Raw genomic sequence first — 10,875 nt, 5'->3', positions numbered from 1 at the left:
CTCAGCCATCGATCTGGGATACTGACCTTTTTGTTCCCACATTTCCATTCTCAGGAAGAAGGGAGAAGGAAGAAGGAAGAAAAATGAATTGGGTTGAGGCAATAGGAAAGCTGTAGAGTCAGTACCCTCCTTCCTCCTTGGTGGGTAGAGGCCTGGGGCCTAGACAAGAAAGCTTGGGAAGTCATGATATAGGACTTACACAAAAGTTCTCAAACTTTTTAGTCTCTGGACCCCTTTATACTCTTAAAAATTATTGAAGATCCCAAAGAACTTTTATTTGGATTATACCCATTGATTTTTTCTTTATTAGACATTAAAATGTCTTAGGATCATTATGAAAATAGTATTGACCTTATTGATCACCTGAAAGGGTCTCTGACAACCTGGAGAAAGCCCTAGTCCCAGTCCCTCCACTATAATTTTGGCTCTAGTTTGAATTCCCAAAGAATACCAAGAGTTTATCTCCCATGAAGAGCATCAGTTACTCTGTACATCCCATACATTTCAATGTGCAGAATCATGCATCTCCAATATGGTTCTTTCCCCATGGAAAGAAGAAAAAACTGTTCTCTTTTATACAATTAACACTTTACCAAGTATTCTTACCCCCATTTTGTTGGTGATGGCCCTTCATTTGCAAAGAGGATAGGTGACATAGCTTCTTACCCCCATTTTACAGAGGAGGAAATGGAGGTTCAAAACATTGTCCATAATCATATAGCTAGTAAGTGGCAGAGCTTGGATTTAAGCCAATTTCTTCTGACTTTAGGCCCAGAAAACTTTTCAAGATACTAAAGTACCTCTCCAAATAGATTGATATTTTATTTACCCTTTCAATTATTTTACTCAACAAATTAAATCAGTTGAACATTTCTAAGTCTATTGAGCTTAATGCTATACTGGGTGGTAGAAAAAGGAAGTAGAAATTAAAATTGTCCATGGTCTAAGTAATTCAAAGAGAATAATTTGCATAGTCAGTTGATGATTGAGTAATATTACTATTAATAGTTATTTAACTTAGCTTGAATAACATATCCTGTTTTATTTTCAAGTTGTTTGGTTGTATGTGGTTTCTACTTTAATGAGAGAAATCTACAGACAAAAAGTAGCACTGCATTTGTATCTCTTGCTCTTAAAAACATCCCCTTGAGATCAATACTACAAGGCTTTTCTGATAGCTAGCATTTACATAGTTCTTTAAGGTTTGCAAACCACTTTACATGTTATCTCATTTCTCATCTGAATCTTGACAACAGTCCTGATGAGAGAGATATTATTATTCTCAATTTACAGAAAAGGAAACTGAGGCTGAGCGATGCTAAGTGACTTGCCCAGGATCACAAAGCTAGCAAATATCTTAGGCAGTATTCAAACTCAGATCTTCATGACTCCAAGTCCAACAATTTATCTGTTGAACTACCAAATTACAAATATTTTAATAGGAGTGTTGCACATTAATATAGTTACAGTAGTCAAATTTCAAGTGAAAACATGTCATTTTCTTTCTTCACTGGAGAAGGAAAAGAAGTCGTTTTTAAATGACCATATATAACAAGCAAGATCTCCATGTATAAAGGGAAAAATATAATCATCTAAAGATGACAATATATAGAAAATTGCTGTCATTTATATGTCTCTTTAAGATGTAAAATGTATCTTCGGTTTATGGTCAGGAAAATGAAGACTTTGCACTTTTTCTTTGAAATTTGGGAGATCTCATAGAGTGTTTGATTTCAACATATTTAATAAAGGGTATTTAGAACACCTGCTGCCTGGGCTTCATAGAAATGCTTCCTTTTAGTTGCCTGCGTTGATTATTCTGTTCTTTGATCTGTTGCCACTAACCATCACTGTCCTAAGAAGAGGAGAGAATAAAAATTGGTTTGAACTTTGGTTTCTTCTTCTGCACCTGGAGTTGGTTGGGGAAACATGAAAACAATCGTATTTTTAAAAAGTAAAATATTCCAATTTCTGTTATATACTGAGGCGGCCCTTATGGGAGGATGAAAGCTAAAGGGAACCGAGGAAGGAGGAAAGAGGAAGAAGAACTGAGGCCATGACTAAGGGAGGCAGCGGATGTACTTGGGCGGTTGAGAAATATCCTATCTGGGTTGAGAGGAGAGTTTAGGGAAGAGTGAGAGAGCTATCTTTGTTCTAATGATACCCAGAGGGCGCCCTCATCCTAGCTCTTGCCTCTGGCTCTTAGCCCCTCCTTATTGGCCACAGAGGTGGGAGAGGCAAGGATGAGGAGGAGGAAGAAGAGAAGAAAAAGGAGGAGGTGGAGTGCTGGCAGAGTTTGCCCGTTCTGCTTAGTGGGTCTTGGAGAAGGAGGAGTTGTTGCCTGTTTGAGGCACAGCGGGAGGGGGAAAGGATAGCTTTAGAAACAGAAGCAGCGGCTGCAGCACCAGCAAACACCCTTTCCACAGGGTGTGCGCGGTGGTGGGTTCTACGGAGCTGCGCGGTTGGAAAGAGGTTCGGATGCATCCTGCGCCCATGAAGCCAATTTGTTTGTCCCAGGTAATGGGGTTTCCTTCCGATCCCTGCCTGGGGGGATGGGAGGAAGGGGTGGGTTTTTGCTTTCTTGAAAAGAAGTGGAAGTCACAGCTTTGCCGCCGCAGCCGAGGGTAGGGTTGGGGTTCAGGGCTTTCGGGGTGCTCCCGGGGTAGCATATTCCCAATAGCCTGGCCTTTTGTCCGATGAACAGTACAAGCTGAGACTCATTTTCAGGCTGCTTTTCTAAGTGCGCTTCCTAGTGTCTTCTGTTTAAAACCTATTTTGTAGGTGAAATGGTTAAAGAAGCACTTTGAAAGGGTTTTTTAGTTGATGGAAGTTGTCTAGGAGATGGGTGTGTTTTTTCTGATCTTACTTTCTTCCCCTGTCCTTCCCTTCAGTTAACAAGCACGTATTAAGCACCTATTGTGCGTGCCCCAGGCACATTGCTAGGAACTGGAATCTGAAATTTGATCAAAGAAAGCGCCCCCTCCACCCAACCATGGAAATGTGTGTTTGGGAGTTACTTTTAAAGACATGGATTTTCCCATAGAAAAGCTTGTCCAACCCAGCTTCTTACTCGATGGATTCAAAATCTGGCAAAAGAGGAAAGAAAAGCAAGAAAAATGAAATGTGTATTCTCTTACCTGGAACCAGGTGTTGGTTTTGAGTTAGTCCCTTCCCCCTCTCAATATCTCTTGTGGTAGGCTAGAAGCCCTCCATTAATGCCTCCTCTGATGCCTCATGTGGAGTTCAGGTAACCCTGGGTACTGTTGTACTAGTAAATCGAAGGGGCTTCCAGGTCTTACCAAGCTGACAAAGCTTGGAGTCAAACTTTATACGGACCTTAGTAGCTAAGTTCAGAGAGTCTCATCGCTAGATGAGAGGGCTGCAGGATCATAATTTTGGGATTTTGTTCCCACTGAAGACTTATTTAAAGTTTTAGAAGATGAGATCTATATCAGCAGAGGAAGCGCCTACATCAAGGAAATCTCAGGTTGTTGGAAATGTTCAGGTGGAAATTATCTGATCCTACCTTGCCTCAACTGTTTACAATGTAGGTGTATTCTTTCTGCTAGTACATCTGCCCTCCTTCTGGCACAGTCTCCCTTACAGATTTTGGCTTCTGGTATTCTTGTTTGTTTCTCTACTTATTTTCCAACTGTTACTCAGGTGAAATACTGATACACTCAATTAACGTTTGGCATCATACGTCAAAAGGAGTAAATGCCAAGTTGTAACCTTAAATCTACACACACCCTGCTAGGGTTTGGATAAAGCTCAACACATGTACTATTCTTTCTTTTTTAAAGTGAGTAGGGCAGCTAGGTGGTGCAGTGGATAAAGCACCAGCCCTGGATTCAGGAGGACCTGAGTTCAAATATGGGCTCAGATGCATGACACTTGTGTGACCCTGGGCAAGTCACTTAACCCTCATTGCCCCTCAAAAAAAAAAGTGAGTGATCTTATCAACTTGTTAGGGAATACAACTTAAGCTATTGGGAGTAACTTGTGGTAAAAGTCCATGGTATCTTAAAATAAGTCAGCAAAATGCTTTTTCTTAGGATAAATTGGGGCAGCTAGGTGGCACAGTGGATAAAGTACCAGCCCTGGATTCAGGAGGACCTGAGTTCAAATCCAACCTCAAACACTTGACAGACACTTAGTAGCTGTGTGACTCTGGGAAAGTCACTTAACTCTCTTTGCCCTGCAAAATGTACATGTATGTATATGTATATGATAACCTCAGAGAAAAGCCACTAGCATTAAGGGGGAATCAGGAAAGACTTCTTACAGAAAGTAGGATTTTAACTAAGACTAAGAAGCCAGTGAAAGGAGGTAGAAGTGAGGAGAGAGAATTTCAGGCATGGGAGACTGTCAGTAAAAACGCACAAAGTGGGAATATAGACAGTTTTGTCTGAGAAAGAACAAAGAGCCTCAGAGTACTTGGAGGGTAGTAAGGTAGAAGACTAGAAAGGTAGGAACTGGGTAGGTTATAAACAGCTTTAAAAGCCAAATAGAGAATTTTATATTTAAACTTAGACGTAATAGGGAGCCACTAGAGTTTACTGAATAGGAGCATGACATGGTCAGAACTATATTTTAGGAAGATCAATCTCACAGCTGAATGGATGGACTAGAGTAGGGAGAGACATGAGATATGGAGACCAACCAACAGGCCATTACAATAGTCATGATGTAGGGTGTTAAGGACCAATATCAGGATACTGACAGTGTCAGAGGAGAGAAGATGTGTATATATGGGAGATATTACAAAAATAGAAAAAACACCCTAGATTTGGCAATTTATTGGATAAGAGGTGCATGTTTGTTCCTCCCATTCCAAAGTCATTCTTAATAAAATAAAATCAATCCTCCTTGATCCTGGTCCAGGGCTATAAACCTATAAAATAAAATACTTTCCTTGGCCCTGGTCATGGCTGTAGATGTTTAGGAATGTTGAAAAGAATGACCCTTTTAAATTCTTGTTAGGGCAATAAAAATTTGGTCTGGGTGAAGATTAACAATTAGCCCTGGTTTGGGGGATATTCTGCTATCAGGCCTTCATCTTATATAGCCTACATCCAAATTAAGTTGACCATTCAGAGGTGATTAGGCATCCCTCAGGAACTCCTTCTCAAAGGGCATATAATCTGTGACCCCATTGCCCCTAAAGGTCTTTTGTCTGAGAGATTTGGCCAAAGGAACATAATTTTATTAATATCTTGCTGGCATAGTAATAAAATGATTAAATTACCCAGAAACTATGTCTTATATTTTTAATCATTACACATGTGAGAGTGAGGAATCGAGGAAGACAACTAGGTTGCAAGCCTGGGTGACTGAATGATGGTGCCTCCACCATGATAGAAAGATAAAAAGAAGGGAGGTTGGGGGAGAGGGTAAATATGAGTTCAGTTTTGGACATGTTGAGTTTAAGATGTCTATGGAACATCCATTTTGATGCATCAAATAGGCAGTTGGAGATGTGAGACTGGAGGTCTGGATATAGATCAGAGCAGAATGAATAGATCTGGGAGTCATCTGCATAGAAAAAATAATTGAAACCATAGGTGCTAATGAGATCACCTTGTGAAATAACATGGGGAATAACCAGTACAAAACCAAAAAGGCAAGAGATCAAATGGTACCCCTGAGTTACCGCAAAAAGGCAACTTTGTCTGGGCCATGGAGTATATGAAGGGGAAGAATGTGTGAGGTGTATGGAAAGGTAGCTTGGGGTCAGGCCATGCCCCTGACTGAAACAGCAAATTTCAGAAGAGGACTTTGTTTTTGGGAAAAGATAATGGGTTCTGTTTTGTTTGTGATGGGTTTAAGATGTCTCTGGGGTGTCCAATTTGAAATGTCTAATAGGAAGGTGGGCAACTGGAGCTTAGGAGAGAGGCTGGGGATGGGTATATAGATCTGGGAGATGATCATTATAAAGCCATGGGAGCCGATGAGGAACTTAGAGACAAATTGTGACTTGGAGCACCTTTTTCCATTGAATGTGAGATAAGTGATAGGTGGGTTTGCAGGTTAGCTCACAAAAGTCCATTTATCCCATAATTTGGCTGAAGTAATCTAAACTCATAATGATTCTATTAAGAATGAGGGTGAGGGGCAGCTAGGTGGTGCAGTAGATAGAGCACCGGACCTGGAGTCAGGAGTACCTGAGTTCAAATCCGGCCTCAGACACTTAACACTTACTAGCTGTGTGACCCTGGGCAAGTCACTTAACCCCAATTGCCTCACTAAAAAAAAAAAAAAAGAATGAGAATGCTAGAATTTTTTTTTTAATTCTATTTTTTTTTACATATCATAGAGAGACAGCCTGGCCTGGTAACTAGAAAGTAGGACTTTATAATAGAAAGACTAGGATTCAGTTCCCACTTCAGGCATATTAGCTGTGTGACCCTGGACAAATGATTCAACCTCTCAATGCCTGCAGGAAACTCTCTAGGACTGTAAGTTGTAGGACAATTCCACATCTGCTTTGATGGAGGGAGGGAATTTCCTAAACCAATGAAATCCAGGCTTTAGACTTAAAAAAAAAAAAAGGATCAAATGAGTTAACATATGTAAAGTACTTTTCAAAGTTTAACTCACTAGAGAAATGTTAACTATGATGATGATGTTGATGGTGGGAAAATGACTTCTGATTCTCAGCATATCTCTCACTATTGCTCCTACAGTGAGAAGGTAAGCTGGGAAGTCTTGGCATATAAAGAATGCGTAGACTATTGATTATTCATTACTTGGGCATTACACATCTTACCTGTGACTAAATGATTCCTTATGTAGCTAAAAAATTATTTATACACAGGTTTGTTTTTTTGGGGTTGGTTTTTTTTTTTTTTTTTGGTAATGATGGGATTTGACCTGTACTGAGAGGAATTAAAAAGATGTATCAATTCTTATCAATGCAAAAAACCTAAAGATATTTCTGCTTCCTGTTGTCAGTTTGCCGCTTCTCTAGTTGGCCCCTGAAAAATGAGTGAGTAGAATTCTACTGATAAATGTTATAGAGTTAGGATTAAAATCAGAACTGGCCAGCTAAACTCAAGGACAGACACACCTTGAGAAGCAAGAGAGATAAGTCCGTAAGTGATAGCTGCTGCCTGAGTGGTGCCAAGGGGACAGAGTTCCAGCCGCCCCTCACCTGACTTCTCCCAACCTACCCCCCAAAAGGGACATTCCACCTTCAGGTGAACATCCCCATCTACTATTTATAAAAGCTTTTGCCTTTCTCCTCTTTGAGGATTTAGGTATCTCAGAGAATTGTCTCTGTGTCATCTCCCCTCAAGACTCCTCTAAGAGGTCTCCTTTCTCTAGTGCTTAAATAAAAGATTATTTTATTCTAATTGGATTTGTGTGCAAGACATTGTAATTACCCAAGGATCCCCCTACCAACCATTTCTCCTGTGACAATAAATCATCATCATCATCATCATCTTTTAAAGGAAAGAAGGAAGAAATATTGGTGGCACAGCTTAATAATGACCAAGCCTGAATATTACTCCCAAAACTGGCCACAGAAAACTCTTATAGGGGTGGTCACTGCTATTAGTCAGTGAACAATAAACTCATAGTCACATCTTTTGATAGATTATAGTTATTTTTAGTATGGACTAGAGCAATAAATTCATTGTCATATTTTTTGTTATGTAATTATTTTTAGTATGGATTAGAACTAGAATTCTAAGGCCTTTTGTACTCTTTATCTTATCTTTGGAAATAACTAACCTTCCTTGGAATTTAACAAATATGTGTTACACCCCCCGCCATAAACATTGTTAGGTACTATAAATGCCAAGATGGAAAAAAAGATAAATTTCTTACACTCAGGGAGCTTAAAATCTAATAAGGAAGATGTAAAAATCAGTAATATTTAATTTAACAAAGATTTAAGTACATACTGTATATTGAGCACCATGCTACCAGATATATAAACAAGTCTGATGTAAGATGAAATGTGAGAAGGGTGACAGAGAAAGTACTCTAGGGAGATCTGAAGAAGGAGTTAGAGTATAGCTAGCAATGCCCCCATGGTTTTCCATCCTCTGTAATTCTTGTCCATATCCTCCCATAAGTTTTCCATAGAGGACTGACCCAACATTTTGGAACCTTCTGTTCCAGATCTGTTAGACCAGAGCAACTAGGGGTATGGCCAAGAGAACCTGTCATCTTGGCCCTCTGACAGTACTTCCATGCCTTACAATGCTCTCTCTCTCATACCATAGCCCCCTGCATCTACAGTACAACTGCTTCAGCCCCAGACCTTCATTTCCTCCACTGACAGTCACTAAACATTTATTAAGCACCAACTACAAGACAGACACTGTGCTAAGCACTGGGGATACAAAGAAAAGGAAAAGACTGTCTCTGCTCTCAATGCTCTCACAGTCCAATGGGGGATATAACATACAAATAACTACATACAGGATAAACCTAGAAATAATGAGAGAGGAAATACACTAGAATTAAACAGTCTCCATTGAGCTCCTCTCCCACTTTGTAATGACATTTTAGGATCCTGGGGTTGAGGGACATGACCACTACTATATCTACCCACCTCTGTTCCCTTTATTTCTTTTGTTTTGTTTTGTTTTTTGCAGGGCAGTGGGAGTTAAGTGACTTGCCCAGGGTCACACAGCTAGTAAGTGTCAAGTGTCTGAGGCCAGATTTGAACTCAGGTACCCCTAAATCCAGGGCTGGTGCTTTATCCACTGTGCTACCTAGCACCCCCCCCCTTATTTCTTATAAGGAATTGAGTGCCTCTTGGGGGGGGTGGAGGAACAAAGCACCCCACTTCCAGGCTACACCTTCTTGGAGAGTGCTGAACTCTTCACCCCCAACTGCTCTGTAATCAGACAAAGGATCCAGAGGTCTTTCTGTACCAGGGGTGAGTTCTTCCTTCATTGGCCCCACCCTGGTCCCTCCCTAGAATCAATCAGTAAGGAAATATGTACTAATGACTTATGTTCCCAGCACTGTGCTAAGCCCTGGAGAGATAAGAAGAAGCAAAAACAGTCCTGAGCCTCTGTTTCCTCCCCAGCCTCTCTTTGCAATGGTACTCTAAGGTCTTTCTCAAAACATGGAAACAAAGTCAAGCAGATTTCTTCCCCGGGTCTCCTTCTTGTGGAAATGATTATTTGTAGGTTTATTGTGGACAGGGGTTGATTCATAGAAACACTTATTCAGCACAGTTTCATGACCTTCTCCCATTCCCCTAATTGCTAGTTAAGTCTGGGTTTTGACTAGATCTTTTGTTATCTAACCATGTAACGTATTTTCATGATCATACATTTTTTCTGGATATTATCTTTTCTATCACTTCTTATTTACAAGTTATTACTATTAATTTGTGGTAGCCTATATATGCCTGTGATATAATTCTCTGCTGCTCTTTGTGGCACCCACAATTTTGTTTCCTTGGAGAGAATAGCGATCTAATAAGTCACACACCATCATCCAAAGAATGTTAGTTGTAAAAATACAGGTTTTTGTGACAGTCAAAGTTGAAAGTGATGGTTGAAAGTGCTATGCAAAAGATTGAGTGTACTTCAGTCTACTTGTAGCCTATTTTCTTCCTCTTATTCAATTCTGGACCCAGCTCATTGTCTATCTGCTGTAATTTTCCCAGGTTATGTGTATTGGTGGAATACCATCAGCCAATGTTTTGCCTATCCAGCTTCATGTCATAGTGTAGACATTAGATATTCCTCATCCATGTAGGTTTCCCTTTATGAATAATGAGGCAGATCTCTTGAGTAGTCTTAAATCTAGCTGAGGATACCTTGCAGTATTCTGGGGATGGATGCAATCAGCACAATATCATCTAAAACCAGAGGCATTTAGAGGGCATCGCCATTTGTAGGAAATTCCTCTTTCGTTTGGACTCTGTGTTGGTCTTCCTCCCCCTTGTGGCCAATGTCAACAGGCAATTACAACATCAAGGACACACAGGGAATCTAGCTTGAGGGGTGGGGCTTCACCCTTGACACATTCAGGTTCTCCTGCATGCTCTGGGTAAAGTGTTTCTGGAAAATATGGCAACTCAAAAAGACAAGTTCAGGGGACCCCATAACAACTCTTAACATCAACAACGTTGGTGAATATATTTCTCCCTGCATATGCCTCATTGATAACCAGAGGGTCATTGAACAATGTTTTTTGTTTGTTTGTTTATTTGTTTTGTTTTGTTTGCTTCAATCAAAGAATCATGTTTGACTTTAGCACATACACATACTTTGCTGGAGAAAAACCTCTAGAGCTGCATTTTTTTAAAGTCAAAATTTTTTGTTTGTTTGTTTGTTTGTTTGTTTTGGTGAGGTAATTGGGGTTAAGTGACTTGCCCAAGGTCACACAGCTAGTAAATGTTAAGTGTCTGAGGCCAGATTTGAACTCAGGTACTCCTGAATCCAGGGCTGGTGCTTTATCCACTGCGCCACCTAGCTGCCCCTCAAATGCTTTTTTTTAATCAAGAAAGAATAAGTATAGTAGATGCTTATGAAATCTGGTTTTCAGCCTATTCTAGTATAAGGAAATATTTTAATATCAATTTTATGTGTCTCCTTCCCCTCCTCTCTATCACACACAATAATTGTGCCACAGCAGAGATACAGTGGAAAGAGCATTGTCTCTGGAGTCAGAGGGCTGAATTCAAATTCTGCTTCTCATGTTTATTGCTTGTGTGATCTCAGGCAATATTTGTTATTTGAACACCCTTGTGCCTCAGTTTCCTAATATGTAAAAGTTAAGTGATTGAAATAAATTACCTCTGAGGTCTTCCAGCTCAAAAATCTGTGATCTTGTTGAATCACATCCTTTTTAGAATTTGTTAATTGAGAAACCACAAAATGACAAAAAGCTACTATGAAT

General features: G+C 40.0%; 1 protein-coding gene across 2 annotated transcripts in view; it reads left to right on the top strand.

Moving 5' to 3' along the window:
- The first annotated feature begins 2,242 nt into the window (after nt 1–2,242).
- The window catches only part of GCNT1 (glucosaminyl (N-acetyl) transferase 1), a 39,587-nt gene continuing 30,954 nt past the window's right edge, over nt 2,243–10,875 (top strand). For both annotated transcript variants that reach the window (XM_043975433.1, XM_043975432.1), the window contains exon 1: nt 2,243–2,517. The gene's annotated coding sequence lies outside the window, so the exon portion shown is untranslated. The remainder of the gene's footprint in view (nt 2,518–10,875) is intronic.

This window comes from Dromiciops gliroides, chromosome 1 (assembly GCF_019393635.1).
Source record: "Dromiciops gliroides isolate mDroGli1 chromosome 1, mDroGli1.pri, whole genome shotgun sequence".
Taxonomy (NCBI): domain Eukaryota; kingdom Metazoa; phylum Chordata; class Mammalia; order Microbiotheria; family Microbiotheriidae; genus Dromiciops; species Dromiciops gliroides.
Note: the sequence above shows the minus strand (reverse complement) of the source record. Positions and strands in the feature narration are given on the sequence as shown.